General features: G+C 44.1%; 1 protein-coding gene and 1 pseudogene across 7 annotated transcripts in view; one reads left to right on the forward strand and one right to left on the reverse strand.

Moving 5' to 3' along the window:
* AKAP13 (A-kinase anchoring protein 13) overlaps positions 1-17885 on the reverse strand; it is a 322148-nt gene that overhangs the window by 219018 nt on the left and 85245 nt on the right. The window lies entirely within an intron of this gene.
* On the forward strand, positions 6356-6438 carry LOC132000362 (U4 spliceosomal RNA; annotated as a pseudogene).

A 17885-nucleotide genomic window follows, 5' to 3' on the forward strand; every position in this document is an offset into this window, starting at 1 on the left:
GTGGCATCATCCCTATTTATTTAACCAAGGGGCTTTACCCTTATCTCTCTTAAGTGGAAAAATATTCAGATATTCTCCATTCCCCTCATAAGAAAGCCTACATTCCAGACTGGACAGCAAAGCTATCTGTTTATAAAACTGTGTATAAAGCTTTCCTTAAAAGGTGCCCCAAAGTACCTCAAGGAACATAAACAGAAATCCACTGAGAAATGTATTGGCTTTTGGCATAAACTAAATTCATTCCATATACATGGAATGAAATCTGACTGATATCAGTCCTAGAAAATATTTAACAATTTTATTTGACATTCAAACTTAATTTTTGTTTCCACCAGACTAACCTTTTGCTAGATAAAGGTATGGGTCAGTGAAATCCCTATAACCTGCCTTCTTCATCTTTAATCGCACAACTTATAGTCCAGCCAAAAGCATCCCCCTTTCCAATGCGAACACAAAACTATTATTTTAAATACTACTGCTACTACTACTACTACTAACAAAAATTCATACTGTTTTCCAGCTTCGTAATTTCGCAACACTAAGATACATACAAATTCTTAAAGGTTTCCAAGCACTGCCTTTTTGGTTCATTAACACAACACCAGTAGATGGCGCTCAATAAACCTGATGAGCTCTTGGTTGAGTTCTTGGTATGGAGTGGTTTTAGAGACTATTCTCCCCAATGGGGAAGAATCTGGAAACTTCAGCTAGGAAAGGAATCAAATTACAGAAAATTTTGTACGGTTTCCTTAATGGCAAGTGTTCCTTAAAACAGAATTTTTGAAAACTTTAAGAGTAAACGAGCTTTTTGTTTCAATGTACAAACCCAGGCCTCTCCATATATTCTTGTTAATAAGCAAAACTAAATTGGTCAGAGGGTGTTGGCTGGTGGCTTAAAAAAGAACGAAAGAAAAATACCCTTGCCCTCCCACAAATGTTTCACAACTCTCTGGAACAGCTAGAATAATCAGGCCAACACTTAAAGAGACAGTCTCCCTCTTGCTGACAAGACCAGCGATCTGGTTAAAATAAAGAGAATGTAAGGATTTTTATTAATTCTTGAGGGAGATTTACTGAAGGAACTGAATGCAGAGGATCGGATAAATCAGTCTCTCTAGCTCCCCACCCCTCCTTCCCTCTCTCCCTCTCCCCATCCCACAGAGCAGACGACTGAAGTGGGGAGAGACATTCTATAACTTAAATCTACCAGCCTGACTTCTGCCCTCACCCACCCTGCACACTTACTCATCTAGTGTCCTTGATTACTCCTCAGTCAGTTCTCTTGGTTTTCCTCTGAAGTCAACCAAGAAATTGGGTCTCCAGGTTTCTAGGCCAGCCCAGCACCCAAAAGAAGGCACAGAAGTCTACCAACTACAATCTGATCAGGTTACTGACCCAAAACTCATAGATGGCCAACAGGATCACATCCGAACTCCTGAGCATTGTCTCTTCAGTTCCTGGCACACAAGGCCTTCCATGACCTAGCCCTTGCCTCCCTCTCCAGCCTGCTCTGACTTCAGAACCTCTCCTCAAACCCTCACTTGGATCATACCAAACCACTGGCAGGTCAAGAAGACACAGCTGAAGCCTCACTCTTACTGCCTATGTCACTATTTGGCCCTGTGGCTCCCTTTACCTGTCATATCCTCCTGTCGTCATCTGATCATTACAGCCAGATGATTACAAGAAAGCATAAAACAAGAAAGACAAACGCCTTTCTTTCCTGAACAGATACCTGGTCTCCTTTCCCGATCTAACCCAGCATGCCTCACCCACTACATGCAGATCAAGATCTCCTCCAACTCCCTGAGCCTGCCCCGTGTGAACAATGGGACATGTGCGTGCACAATGCCTAGGGAGGAGAACCCAGCAGGTCAAGTGCAACCACACCTGGTCAGATCTTATTCCTAACCCAGGACACAACAAACCATGACACCATGGGGAGATATTCAAAGTTGGCAAGTGGGTCACATGTCAACTACACCAAGATAAAGAGGCGAAGCTCCAATGCAGGATGGGAGGCACTGCTTTGGGAGGCAAGACCACAGGCTTTGCAATCACATGAAAGGAAGACCAGCTTCACTTGTTATGAGCTTTGTGATTCTTTTAGGGACTACCTCAAATCCTTTTGGGAACTGTTAGACTGTAAATTCTGTGAGGACTGAAGTGTATCTATTACGTTCACATATCTGAAGAGCATGACATAGTGGTAATGACTTTTCATCAAATGCTAATTATACGCCAGCACTGCTTTAATGTCTCACACTGATTAGGATTATCATTTAACCCCTCAACAACCATATAAAGTAAATGTCAGTATTTTAAGAAGGTATGCTATGTGTGTAGCATGCAATGGGTACAAAATAAATGTTCCCATTCATTGCCAATAAAAATATCCCATACTTCAGAATCTGTACATATTTACCTTCCTTTACAGCCTCTGCTGGTAAGACATTATTTCTCAGGGAAAGCCAAATAAATAAGGTTATAAATTTTATTATTTTTTGTTTTATTTAATTATGGGTGAAAAATTTTAATTAGATGGCAAAATTGGCTTTATGGAACCTACCCTCTAAGAAGTCCTAACGGAACACAGAAAGAGTAAAAAACTTGGATTAGTTTTAAAGATAAATTATAAAGATTTCTTAAAGCTGGTTAAGCCTTTCAAGTGATAAATTAATAGTTATATGAGCACTAAACAATCCACTGTACTTAAAAAACATAAAGATGGCGAGAAGAAACATTCTATCATTTCAGATGATAGCAACATTTTCCTTATCCAACATTACTGGTAAAGCCATCTCACATAAATATCCAATTTTTTTAAGTTCTCCTTTTGAATTGTCAAAATTTTAAAAAAATAAGTTTTATGACTATCTAAGGTGCCTTACCCATTTCCCAGCCTTCTTAAATATAGACAGGGAAGGGCGGAAATATCGTCTGAGCAACTACGATATGCGCTAAGACCTTTATATGTGGGACGACAATATTGAACTGTTGAAGAAGAAATGATACATGTGACACATCTCAAAGTACCTAGTACTTAGTAAGTACTTAAGAAGTTCTAGATGAGCACGGGGTGACGCATGGAAGGAATTACTGCAGCGCTGTACCACACTCCTCTGAAACCAATACAACACTGAACATTAACTCCACTGGGATTTAAAATTTGTTCAAGTGCTAGGTATTGCTGTCATTTTAAAAATCACATTTATCCTCCTGAAACCCTATAATGCAGGTATTACCCTGCTGAATTTTGCAGATGAAGAATCTAAGGCTTCCACAGCTGCTTAGTACCAGAGCAGAAATTTAAAACCCACGTCTACTCGCCTCCTACATAGTCATGTTTCTCTACGAGGACTTTCAAAGTGATGTCCCAGGACCAGCAAGCATCACCCAGAAACTTACTGGAAATGCACATTTTTGGCCCTGCCCCAAATGCAGTAAATGGGAAACCCTGGGGCTGTGGCCCAGCGAAGTGACTCTCCTGGTTGCACAAGTGTGAGAACCACAGGCCCACTGCACTACACTCAGCTGGAGCAGTTACCACAGGAGGTCTAGGGTCTGGCCCCGGAGGGTTTCCCTTCTTCCCAGCTCATTCCACTTTTCTGTGTCTCATTCCATCTCCATGACCCATCAACACCCTGACTTTACAGGTGCTCGGCAACAGCCTGCTTCCCACACCCGCAGGGGAACAGCCGACCTGGCAGTGACACACTGATGCTGGGAGCCCAGGCCCGGTAAGAACTCCAGCTCTATCACTTACCAGCCACAGGACCTCAGCACGTGACTGCAGTTCTCTACCCTACTACTTCACCTCTAGGACACAGAAAGCGATACTTATCTCACGAGGCTGTCAGGGTGATTAAAGGAGAAAATGAACGCAGGAGACAGAGTGCAAGGACTAAGTGCTAGAAGGTGTTCAATATGTGGAATGTCTGATGATGACCATTTTCATATAACATGCGTATCTGCCGCCCTCCGCTGCACACGCACCTATGTTGTGACCAACGACACATCACCACAACCCCAACCCAACAGCAAGACTGGGGCTAGAATCTCACTACACATTTTTTTTTTTAAGATTTTATTTATTTGACAGAGAGAGAGGTCACAAGTAGGCAGAGAGGCAGGCAGAGGGAGGGGGAAGCAGGCTCCTTGCTTAGCAGAGAGCCCGGTTGGGGGTGGGGGGGGGGCTTGATCCCAGGACCCTGAGCGGAAGGCAGAGGCTTAACCTACTGAGCCACCTAGGCGCCACTCACTATACTGTTTCTTAAAACACGCATCTTAGTCTCAGAGTCAAGAAGATCCACTTCTAATTCTCTGATTTAGTAAGCTATGAATGACATATAATCATACCAACAGACGTGGCTAAGTTAAAATAACCATGGAGATCTGGAAAATGGGAGATGTGGGGAGGAAAGATACTGACCAAGAGAAATATCCACAGTAGTAGCTTCTTAACATTATGCTGCCCGGGACCCCTGAACCACACAAGACAGGATGAACTACTAGGCAGTGTTGCCAAAACCCAATAAGCTTTACTCAAAAGCAGAGTGTTCAGGAATGCAGGAGGCGACCAAGAGGGAATTCATAGTCATGCGGGTAAGTTAAGATCACCCCTGGCCTCTAACTAGTTCAGGAAGATGACAGGAATGGTAGAAAATAAGCCCACAATCAGATTACTGGCTCCCATGGACCAAAAAAGGAATGTACCAATGCCTTAGCAGTAAGATAAAACTCACATTTCCTTCTGTGGACATAACAAAGAGACAGCTGAGAATTCCCCCCAGCTGCCAGATGCTCTGTATATCACACGGGGTCAGCAGATAATCCAAACACAGAGCTCTGCGGAGGGCTCCAAGGATGCACAAGGCCAATGGCTCCTTCTAGATTTCACAAGGAGTAAACCAACGAACGAACAAAAACCCTGGGAGTCCAGGTGATGTTGCAAGGATAAAGACCCTTAGTTGCAATCCCCACACGGAAGGGAACTACCAGAATCCCCGGTGAAAGACTATGTAGTCATGAGAAAAGGCAGGGAAGATGCATATCACCTGTCTGGCAATTAATCAAAAAAATCAGTGTACCTTTCAGGACAATGTAGCTTCTACAACTCTGCTGATATAAATATAATCCTAGTATTCTGACGGGACAGAGCTATTTATGGATTTCTGAATTACACCTTCAGTGGGCTGACTTTATAAATCCACCTAACAGCCTCATCTCAGATGGCAGAACAAACTCCAAAGACAGCAATAAAAACCTTCAGTCTCATAATGAATGGACTAGCACTTCAAAATATAAAGCTTGCTGTTTCTCAGTTCCCAACTATAAAACAAGAAAACATTTTCTTCTAACTCACAGGTTTAATTCAAGCCAATAAATGAGGCTAGCCTAGAAAGAGGCAAACACAAGAAGGTTCCAAGTAAACAGCCCATACACAACACAGAAGTATTAAATTATGGGGGTTGAGATTTTTCACCAAGTGTCAGTACCATATTCTCCTAGAGGCCCCATCTCAGTGACACTTCTGTCACTGGTTCTAGGTCACAAAGCTCCCTGGGGTGGTTTTAGCTCTTGACTGATGATCTACAGTGATTTTCCTTTTGAGGTCATAAATCTTTACCCCCAAAATCTCATCTGGCTAAGGACACATTTATAACCATCCATGCATGGGGCAAAACTCTTTCCCAAACAGCTTTAATTCTATTTAACCAAATGCACCGAGAACTCAGAATGTGCAAGGTACTGTGACAGAAGCTGAAGTTAAAATGAGAGCAAAAAACCCACAATTTAAATTTAATCTCTGCCCTCAAGATGCACACAGTAAAGGAGAAAAGGCATGTAAACAGAAGCATACTCTTAAGTGTTTGAGGTGTTTTATGAAAAAGTCTGTACGGAGTGGCTGGGGCATGCACGCAGGAGTGGCGAACTCCACAGGCAGGTGAAGGTTCAGGAAAGGTTCCACTGAGACAAGAGACAGGAAATGAATCCTGAAAGATGAATACCTTTCCTCATGTGTGTGTTGGGAGTGGTGGAGGGGGTTACTGTATTTCTGAGAGGAAGAGATGCAAAAACTATTCTTGCATGGCTGAAGGCCTAGCAGAGAGAGGGAAGTGGTTTCCGCAAACCATCACTGACTCAGCGCAAAGCAAAAGCATCACCGACTCAGCAGGGGTCCACAGCTCGGGAGTTTTGTTTATTTATTATTTATTTATTTATTTATTTATTTATTTATTTAGGGAGTTTTAAACTCCCAGAGGCTGACTTCAAAATAGTTTTAATTTACACTGGCCAAAAGTCGGGTGCAGAAGAAGCCTGTCTACACCTCATTCCAAAACCCAGGCACTCTAGCTTTGCACAGTGGCAGTATCGTAGCCAATGAGGTTTATCTGAGGCGCGATTATTGCTAATTGAAAACTTTTCCCAAAACCCAGGCACTCTAAGCAGTTCCATTTGCATCATGACCTGTTCTGCTAACAAGCTACAAGGTAGATCTGGCTTTAATTATCCACAACCACACAAGGAAGAACTCACAGGAAATTCAAATTATATAAAAATATTGTCGGGCGCCTGGGTGGCTCAGTGGGTTAAACTGCTGCCTTCGGCTCAGGTCATGATCTCAGGGTCCTGGGATCGAGTCCCGCATCGGGCTCTCTGCTCAGCAGGGAGCCTGCTTCCTCCTCTCTCTCTGCCTAGCTCTCTGCCTACTTGTGATCCCTCTCTGTCAAATAAATAAATAAAATCTTAAAAAAAAAAATATTGTCAAAAACAATGTGGAGCATTAACTCCCTTAACTGAAAATCACTACTACCTCCCTCAAAGATAACCAGCCCTGTGCGCAAAGTACACAGTCAATAATCTAGCAATAATTTACTAGCAATAATTGACTTAGGAATCTACCACAGATCTGCCCCTTTTTTTTTTTTTTAAAGATTTTTATTTATTTATTTGACAGAGGGAGATCACAAGTAGGCAGAGAGGCAGGCAGAGAGAGAGAGGAGGAAGCAGGCTCCCCGCTGAGCAGAGAGCCCGATGCGGGACTCGATCCCAGGACCCTGAGATCATGACCTGAGCCGAAGGCAGCGGCTTAACCCACTGAGCCACCCAGGTGCCCCAGATCTGCCCTTTTGAAAGGGCATGTCACTTCCCATACACCTTCACAGTCAGCCACTGCTGATGGAATCTATCCAAGCAGCCTCAATGCATAAGAATGGGGCTTTTAAAACTCTCCAGTTTGTTTATTTGGTTCATGCTTAAACTTTGGGGTACATCCATTTAATGGGAACGTTTATAAGAAAATGGTTTGGTGGCCCAATCCCCATACATCCTAAGTGTATCTCAGTGGGTCTGGGGTAGGGCCTGAAAATTTGCATCTCTAACAAAGCCCCAGTGATGCTCATTCTTCTGGCTAGGGACCACACTCGGAAAACCAGTGCTCTAGAACAATCCAGTTGGAAGTCAGTCCAAGTCACCCCATGTACTAGTAATTGCTGTGAACAAACAATCAGGAGAGGATCTAGGTCTTAAATTTGGCAAAAAGATGACAAGCCGAGTTCAATGCTGACAGCAACCACTAAACGCAGAAGGTGATAGAAGCACCAGGCTTCAAGCAAGGTCAAGAGACGGCAGTATCAAGGTCAAGAGAAGGTCGTTATCAACTGAGACGGAAGCCGTCCTTACTTGTACATATCAGATAAAGGGTGAGAGTTTTGAGTCTGAATCCCTGCTTCACCTCCCCCTAGCTATGTTCCTTCATCGATCATACGGGCCTCACGAGGGTGAGAAGATAGCGTATGTGAGTCATCTTAATGGCAGGTCCTCAGTCAACGGTAGTTCCTCCTTCCCTTTCCACGCACATCAGGGAGAGAGCCGACAGCACAAGCGTATGTGCCAAAGACGCAAGAGGAAGCCACACAGTAGAATGTATATTTGCTTTTGCCAAAAGAGAGATGGTTCTTTTTTTTTTTTTTTAGGTTTGTTTCTTTATTTGAAGTGGGGGAGGAGGAGAAGGAGAGGGGAAGACAGAGCCTCAAGCAGACTCCCTGCTGATCATGGAGCCAGAGGCAGGGCTCGATCTCAAAACCCTGAGATCATGACCTGAACCAAAATCAAGAGTCCGACGCTCAACCAATGGAGCCAGCCTGGTGCCCCAAAATAGGTCTCTTCAAAAACCACCTCTATTTAAAGTTTCCCTCTCTCACCTGTGACATGTGCTTGCATCACCCCGCTTTATCCTCACCCCCACCCCTAAGCTTGCTGCACAGACGTGCTCTCCCTCGGGCTTCCAGGGCAGCTCATGCTGAACGTGCCTCCCTCCCTGCTGCTGCACCATTGGCCCTGGCCTCTCACACTGACACCCTCGACAGTCACAACATCCGTGGCACTATCAGACCAAACCCAGACGTTCTTCCCAGACCAACTTAGCCAGTCTCACTTTCTTTCTTTTTCTTTTTTTCTTTTAAAGATTTTATTTATTTGTCAGAGAGCGAGCACCGGCAGACAGAGAGGCAGGCAGAGGCAGAGGCAGAATCAGGCTCCCTGCCGAGCAAGGAGCCCGATGCGGGACTCGATCCCAGGACATTGGGATCATGACCTGAGCCGAAGGCAGCCGCTTAACCCACTGAGCCACCCAGGCGCCCTGCCAGTCTCACGTTCCATCCGGTGTGCAGGCCCGGTGAAGCGACAGGCCTGCCCACCTGACAGCACCTCCTTGCCTCCCTCTCCCCCAACTCCAACCTCTCTCCCCATCAGTGTTCTCTGGGCACTGTGGGCACCGTGCCACTGTCTGCCTGGTCAGAGGACCTCCAGCCACTCTCCACCCTGTTACATAAAATCCCACACCCCCTGTACCAGGGCTGGCCGAGAGGATGTTCTGCCACGACAGCCATGTGTGATGACTGGGCACTCTGCAGTGGAGGAACTGAATTTTAAGTTTTATTTCATTTGTATTAACTTAAGCAGCTGCATGCAGCTGGTGACTACTGTAGTGACCAGAGTGGTTGTACAGAAGCCCACCTCCAGGTCCTCCCCCACGTGCGAACAGTGCTCCCCGGTCAAGCCAGGTGCCCCACCGCCCCTGACAACCCAGGTCCATGCCTCCCTTCGCACCTGCTATTTCCTTCTCTCCCTCTGCTCTTCCCTCTCTCCAGGTTGCCCACCTAAGAGGCCCCATCTTTCCCAAAGGCTTCCCAACACTTTCCGCCAACCTCTTACTCTCCGTGAACCCCACTGCTGAGAGAACTCCTCCAACACCCACACAGGCAGCGCGCCTGCGCGGTCAGGCTCACGCACCAGGGCGCCTGTGAAAGCACCTGTCCCTCCATTCCCTAACAGGTAATTCACAAACACTTGTTGAATGCATTAAAAGTACAGCGCCTTATGTTTTGGTCTTCTCTGGACAGCAAGACCTTTCCTCACTAGAACCACATGGAAATTTACTCATCTGGATGCTTCAGAAACACCAAGTGATTGTAAAGGCATCCTGCAGGCAGGCCCTGAAAAGCCTCGTCCTTTGCATGTATCTTCATCCCTCTGAAACTGCCACGGGAAAATAAAAAAATGCTACCCACAAATGCACGGCTTACTGACTGCCAAGCCAGCTTCTGCAGACTGACGAAAAAGCCCAACAGAAGGAAACTAAAGTTCTTGCTCTGGGACACCATCAAAAGCTGGACCAAGGAACACTTGACTTCCTTATTTCTTCTGGCGCTGGGGACAAAGTGCCGTTACATAACTGGAGTCCTCAGATCTGGCTGCAAAAGGCCACCAGTCTACAAAACGCTGGAGCAAAACCATCAGACGCGTATTGTTAAGGCGAAAGCAGGTAATTCATTTAAGAGATCAGAGGGCTGATAAAGTTCTCTTTGTAGGAGCAAAAGGGAACTTAACAGCCAAGCAGGGGCCAAAGCCAGGTTATTTCAACTCCGGCTCTGGAAACACACATGGCAGAAAGAACTGATAAAGTGTTTACCGCACAGGCCCTCTGCCCTACAACAAGCCACCTGAGAACACTGGGCTGTAGCCACCTAAATTCTGTGGCCCTTAAAATTGTGATTATTTATGCAAACTAAACTTACTCGAGAATGAATTGTTATAATTGATAACACTTTTAAAACCTCTTCTAAGCACATCCCCTTCCCACAGGCTCCCACCCCCCACTCCCGCCACCCACCCCATCTTCTCGAGCTTTGGGCTGAGCGCAGCTCTGATCAGCACACACAGAGCACACTAACCCACCTCACAGAGTCCATGGCCTCACCAAGGCTGGAAACCGAAGTCCAGAGTCAACAAGGGTCCAATGTCGTGGCAGGAAATCACTCCAATAAGATTTCCTCAAGATCCAAATGTGAGTCAAATGGGTATGTTCTTTTGATCTCCTGTAGTTAGATGGGCTCTGGAGTCACTTCACCCACCACAGCTGTGCACCCTTAGCAAGCCAGTCACAACTCTGATCCTCACTTCCCTGGCCCTAAAGTGCAAATACTGACCAAATCTTACATGTGTCTTGTAAGGAGCAACATGGTTAAAAGAAATGGTCCCTAACAGAAATGGTTCTGATCATTTCATATGACTCTGTTTTGTACATTTTAAGTGACGAGAGGCAGCCAGTGCCAAAGATATTCTTTCCAGTGATGTTCCTCTATTGTCAGGATGCTTTTGCCTCCACCCAGAAGGAGTAATATGCAAAACCGTCGAGTGCTCGAAAAGAAGGAGAGAGCAAGGAGGACATAATAAAGCAGATCTGTCTGGGTTCTGGACATTCACTTTGTAATTAGAATGGCTCTTCCCCTTGAAAATCTAATAAATGTGGGTTTTATCCCAAACATAAGGGGTAAGATGACAATTATCCCATATCTAGCCTCAGAGCACGCCTTGGAGCACAATTTACATCTCACATCTGAGTATGTCTTTGGTTTTAAAAAGTATTTCATTTATACAAGGAAAATGCCTTTTGGCTTTCTTGATGGAGACCTAGCGAGGTGTTTAAGACCACAGAAAGCCAAGTTTATGGTCGAAGAATCTGATAAATGCACCCCAAGTTGTCCCTCTTTTGTGTGTGTGTGTTTTTTTAAGATTTCATTTATTTATTTATTTGACACAGAGAGAGAGAGAGAGAGAGATCATAAGTAGGCAGAGAGGCAGGCAGAGAGAGCAGGGGAAGCAGGCTCCCTGCTGAGCAGAGAGCGGGGACCCTGAGATCATGACCTGAGCCAAAGGCAGAGGCTTAACCCACTAAGCCACCCAGGCGCCCCTCCTTTTGTGTTCTTATAGTCATTTTTGTCTGTGAATTATCATCCAAATGAACCTCCTTGGTCAGGGTTAGCTGCGGCCATCTGTTGTGCACCATCCCGAGCCACAAAGCATCTGATGGCCACGACCACACTTCAAAACCAGTAACGGAAGTTGTTCTAATACAGACTGGCACTGAACTGCCGCAGGACGCATGCCTTAGAAGACAAACGCCTTCCTGCTGCTCCAGGGCCTTGGCCTTCCTCTCACTGGTCTGGGGCTGAGAAGTCACCCACTCACCCATCCTCTTGGGGAAGCTCTAAGTATAAAGGTAAGGACGTAAGTACCCGATCAAGTAATTCATTGGGATGGTTATTACTGATGCTCCTCTATCAAAAGGTATAATACACATTTTTATTTTAAGTACTATTTTGTCCAATTAAGGGAGATTTCAAGTAGTAACTATAAATTCTTCTCCAGTAGGTCTACAGCCCATAAGGCATTCTAACCCTTATGGGTTCACTCCAAAAAAGGAACTCAATGCTACCTTTTCAAATACTCCTCTCTTCGGGGGTACAGCTCAGCGGTAGAGCACTGGACTGCAAATACTCCTCTCTTCTTCCAGCCCTCCCACTGCTACCTTTTTTTTCTTACTAAGCCCACTTACACCAAATCTTGTACTTTGACTTAGCTACACATGTACTTTGAATCTGAAGTTCAAACCAACTGACCTGACCTGCCTTTAGCACATGGGACAGGCTAATTAATTCTAGTTTCTGCCATCTGACCAGATCTATCAAAACCCCCATGAAACTTCAGGCAGACCCTGCAGTCTCTCTGTGGCCCAGTTTTCTTCACTCTTTCAGACGAAGGGGCTCAATCACCCCTAAAATACAATGAGTCATCAAATTTTTCCCAGTCCTGACCTCTCCCACAAAGTTCATTCCCTCACATAGAGCTGACTAGGGGACACTCACTGGGGTTCATCAGCACAACTTTTGCTCCAGAAAAGTAAGGGGACAGGAGAAAAAGCAGGGAACTTTCACTGGCACGGAAAGTATGGATTCATCCAGGTCTCCTTATTCTTGACATTGGACACCCATACCCATTGTCTCCTAGTACCCTGCAGAGCTTAAGGCCTGACCTCATCAGATCTCTTCCAGAACAAGTCTAGGGCCTGAGATAAGAGGCATCCAAAGACCTTTCCTCCTCCTCCCTCGGAAATGTAAAAACCCTGCTTCCTTTTCAGCTGTTAGTCTGGGGGAGGATTTGTTTACTGTTGCTAATGTCCAGTTGCTTGGTTGCTAGGTCCGGTAGTGCTTAGTGTGCGGGGGTGGAGGTAAGGCCTATTTTGTTTGTTTTATAAATACCAACTTTTGCTTCATGTGCCTGGCTTTTTCTTTTGTCATCTGACAGCATCCCTCATCCCCTACCTCTTCTGGGAAAAGCCTATGCTTTTATCTTGACAGTGAGAAGGGCTCTGGAGCTAAAGGGTACATGTTTGTAAAAAAAAATATTAGCAGTCACATGGTTTGCTGTATGTAGTCTGCTGTAAACAGGCAGCTCAGACCGTACGTCCCCTAAGGATTAGAGATCACAATTCAGGACTCAAGAGATACAGGGACTATTTCTAGTATGCCTTGTCAATGTGCTAAATGACTGAGTAAAGTCACATTTCAAAGAAGACATCTTTAGAATAACACTCTATCAGACATTCTTCACCTGTACACACTTTGCAGAGACGCAGTGCAGACTTCCTCACAACTGCAAGGGAAGTTACACGTGTACCGTAACAACACCGTTAAACATGTTTATTTCTTTGTTTAACACACCTTCAATCACAAAAATGGCATCACTAACTATTCAGGATCCTTGTAAGGTAAATCAGTAATGAAACCTGTGAAATAATGAGCAACTTTAAGACAATTTTTCTATCAAAATGAAGCAAATTTTACTAAAATTTTAGTAGTTTCATCTAAATTGTATTTCATTCACTTGCTCAACAAGTGTTCACTGAATGTTTGCTGTGTTCTATGTGAAACATGCTTGGCACAGCGTAGATGAGAATTTCATTTATTTAAAAACCATGTGTATATCCTTGAGGGCAGAGACAATGCTCTTCAAACAGAGTGAGCTGTTTAATTAATTACTCACAGTTAAGCTCTCTGCTAACATGAGCCCTTCTACCTACATTCAAGGGCACACCTTGCAAAGAACAAGGGTGCCCATTTTACAAAAATCCCATATGCAAAAAGCATTTCCAAGCCAGGAACAGTATTAGAGGGGAGAAGTAAGCAATTACACCATCTTCTTTTAAAAATGCCCAATCCTGCAGAACAGATAAAAGTTTAACTATGCAAATTCAACACCAGCCCAACCGAGGGATCAAAGTTAATATCTCCTAAATCAAACAAGAATGTGCCATGTGTCGTCCTTTGATATGCCAAAGGACATCTTTTAAGTAGTATCCCAGCCAAAATTAAGGAGAAAAACAATATATAAACCCCAACTGCTCCAAAACAACTGACTTAGACACTTCCAAAATGTCAATATCACAAAAGACAGAGAGGCAGAGGAACTGTTCCTGATTAAGAGACTAAAGAGAAATAAATAAATACAGTGTGTAATCCTGGATTAGATCCTGAACCGGGAAGGGCAGGGGAAGGGAGAGGCAAGCAGGAGGATGCTATAAAGGACATTATTGGGATGACTGGAGAAATTTGGATATGGACTTACATTACATAAGAGTATTACATCAATGTTACAATTCCTGTTTTTGTTAATTGCACTGTGGTTATGAAAGAGAATGTCCTAGTTCTTAGGAAATATATGCTGAAATATTTAGGGGGGAATAGGGCAGGATGTCTACAACTTTCAAACAATTCAACAAATACGTAACAGAGAGAATGGTAAGTAAATGTGACTAAATGGTGTTAGTAAGAGAGAAGTAGAGATAAAGTGGCATTTCTTGTAACCTTCCTGTAAATCTTAACTTAAATAAAATATTTAAAAATTTTACAAATACGTGAAATTGAATTTTAATTTGGGGTTACTCTGAAGAAAAACAGGCTTTACTTGTACAAGTCTCTATCATATTAAGTGCTGTGGTATTTGTGTTTTTTGTTCCATAAAACAGCTTGGTCTGCAGAAGAAGGAAAACGGGTCAGAGAATCACAATTTCTGGGTAAAGCCCTACTTTTCACACTTAATAGATGAGCCATCTTGAGCTTCTGTTTCCTTAATATGATGAGGGTCACAACAGTAGCTTCTTCCACTCTCACAAGGTTGCTGTAACAACCAAATGGCATAATATATATGCAAGTGCTCTGAAAACTAGAATGGGGGCTCTTGTTATGAAGCTGTTATCTGGAAAGGTTATAAAGGCGTATGCAAAAGAGAGTCCCACCAGCAGGGGAAGTATTCACAGAAAACCACAGAGTGAATGGACTACTTTTAAATCATATCATACCTCTTATTTAGGTTCACAAGTGGACTAACAGTAACAAGTGATTTGGAAACGTTGCTTTTTCTCCCATGAAGCAATTTAGTCAAGAAGGAGGGAAAAAAACAGGCACAATTTTTTTTTATTATTATTACACGCTCCTCTGATAAGTGAGAGCCAAATCTGCTACAGAAAACATTCCTCAACTCAAATATATCCAACTTACATCTAAAATGTGGATCTTAAAAGATGACTAAAATGTTCTCAAACTCTGTCTCCAAAACACTGTGCTTAAACCACCCAAGGCCAGCTTCTCCAAGCGTCAGGATAAATCACTGATCCCTAAGAGGTCTGACTTGACCCCCCGCCATAGGAGGCGCTGCGGTCTTCAGAGCACGCTCAGAGATGGGTGCTGGGGCCCACAGTCCGTGAAATCCTCCGTCAGGCTTTCCCCTCATTTCCTCCCTCAGTCGCTGACCTCCTCCAGAAGGAAGGACTGTGCCTACACCCACAGGGTTCTCTCGGAGCCTCAGCCACTGTCCTTTCTATTCCTCAAATCTATCAGGCCAGCCTTCACTTTAGATCCTGGACACCTGTTGTACACCTGTTCCCCTGGGCTAGAACACCATGCCAACATCTTCGCATGGCTGGCTCCTTCCGGTCATTCAGGTCTCAGCTGAAAGATTTATTTTATTTTATTTTATTTGGGGGCAGGGGAAGTGCTGAGGGAAAGGGAAAACTTCCAGCATACGCCCTGCTGAGCACAGAGCCCAATCTGGGACTTGATCCCATGACCCTGAGATCATAACCTGAGCGGAAACCAAGAGCCAGACGCTTAACCAACTGAGACACCCAGGTGCCCCCAGGTCTCAGCTTAAATGGCAAGCCCCTCTGAGCCCCTCCCTGACCATGCAACCTAAAACAGTCCCTACTTGGGCACTATCACATCTTGTTTTATTTATTTTTTAAAGTTTTTCCTCCTGGGGTGCCTGAGTGGCTCAGTCGTTAAAGCATCTGCCTTCAGCTCAGATCATAATGCCAGGGTCTTAGGATGGAGCCTCACATCTCCTGCTCAGCAGAGAGCCTGCTTCTCCCTCTCCCTCTGCTATTCCCCCTACTGTGTGTGTGCTCTGTCAAATAAATAAATAAAGCTTTAAAAAGAAGTTTTTCCTCCTGATGTGTTTTCCTGCTTATGAGGTGTCTTTTTTTTTTTCCTTTTTTCCTTTTTTTGAGTTGTCTGTCTTCTCCTCACTATATCTGAGCAAGGATCTTGAGTGCAGGACCCCTTGTCTTTCATTCACGGCAAAGTATCCAGCACCCAGAACAGCACTTGAAACAAAGCAGGGACCTAAGTGAAAGAATGAATTCCCAGTTCCATGCTCACATCTCCATGAGTCACCAAGATGTCCTTCGACATGTTTGGAGGCTCAAGCACATAATGCCAACAGCCTTAAGAACTCTGGAGTTGCCACATTCCATGATGTCAAAAATCGGAAAAATCCTAACTGATCGCTCTACCACCAATTAATTTTTCCAAACTTCAAGTGTATTCATTTCCTACTGCAGTTACAACAAATTACCTCAAACTAAGAGGCTTAAAACAGCACAAACTTCTTATCTTATAGTTCTGGAGGTTAGAAGTCTCAGCCAACCTTCATTGTGCTAAAATAAAGACACCAGAGGTGCCTGAGTGGCTCAAGATGCCTGTGTGTCTCTGCCTTCAGCTCAGGTCGTCATCTCCAGGTCTCGGATTAGGCATGGAGTCTGCTTCTCCCTCCCCCTCTGCCTGCCTCTCCCTCTGCTTGTACTCACTCGGTCTCTCTCTCAAGTGAATACATAAAATTGTAAAAACAAAAAAGCAATACAATACAATTAAGATGTCTGCAGGGCTGGGTTCACTGAGGAGGCTCTAAGGAAAAACTATTCCCTTGTGTTTTCCAGTTCCCAGAGGCTGCACTCCGTGGCTCTGGCCCTTTCCTCCTCCTTCAAATCCAGCACTGTAGCATCTACTGATCTCTCTGACGCATGATTCTCCTCTCTCTAAGGACTCTTGTGATTACACTGGGCTACCTGGATAATTCAAGAGAAGCTTGCATCTCAGGACCCTTAACTTCACCAAATTTGTGAAGTCCCTTTTGCCAAGTAAAATAAATAGTCACAGGTTCTGGGGATTAAGTAATGGACGCATTTGGGAAACATTGATGCTGCCAGACAAGGACATCAGCAGGAAACTAGACTGTATCTTTTTTTTTTAAAAGATTTTATTTATTTGAGACAACGCCCATACACGAGTAGGGGAGAGGGGCAGAGGGAGAGGGTGAAGCAGACTCCCCACCCAGCAGGGAGCCCGGTGCCAGGCTTGATCCCAGAATCCTGAGACCATAACCTGAGCTGAGGGCAGACATTTAACTCACTGAGCCACCCAGGTGCCCCTGAATCTTTTTTTTTTTTTTTTTTAAAGATTTAACTTATTTATTTGACACAGAGAGAGAGAGCATACAAGCAGGGGAAGCAGCAGGTAGAGGGAGAAGCAGACTCCCTGCTGAGCAGGGAGCCTGATGTGGGGCTCAATTCCAGGACACTGGGATCATAACCTGAGCTGAAGGCAGATGCTTAACAGACTGAGCCACCCAGGCTTCCCCAGACTTATCTTTTATGTACAGACACAAAATTTCTCAACTAGCAAACCAAATCCACTGACATATGTGAAGGACTATACACTGTGACAAAACAGGATTTACCCCAGAAATGCAAGGTTGGTTTAACATTCAAAACCAATCCATCTAATATACTACACTAATGAAAGGAAAGGAAAAAATCCCCACATGATCATCTCACAGACACACACACACAAATCTGACAATATCCGATGCTTTTTCACGATAAAAACACTCAAACTAGGAATAGAGGGGAACTTTTTCAGCCTGATAAAGGTATCAATGAAAACCTCACAGCTAACATTATCATACCTAATCTTAATGGTGAAAGACTGAATGTTTTATCTTTAAGATCAGAAACAAGGCCAGGATGTCTGCTCTCACCAATTCTACTCAACACTATGCTGAAATTCTACTCAGGACAATCAGGCAAGAAAAATAAAAGGCATTATTCAGAATAAAAAGCAAGATAGCTATCTGTATTTTCAGAGTACATGATTATATACAGAAAAATCTAAAGGATGCACTAAAAAATTATTAACCAATAAACA

The sequence above is a fragment of the Mustela nigripes genome, chromosome 13, assembly GCF_022355385.1.
Source record: "Mustela nigripes isolate SB6536 chromosome 13, MUSNIG.SB6536, whole genome shotgun sequence".
Classification (NCBI taxonomy): domain Eukaryota; kingdom Metazoa; phylum Chordata; class Mammalia; order Carnivora; family Mustelidae; genus Mustela; species Mustela nigripes.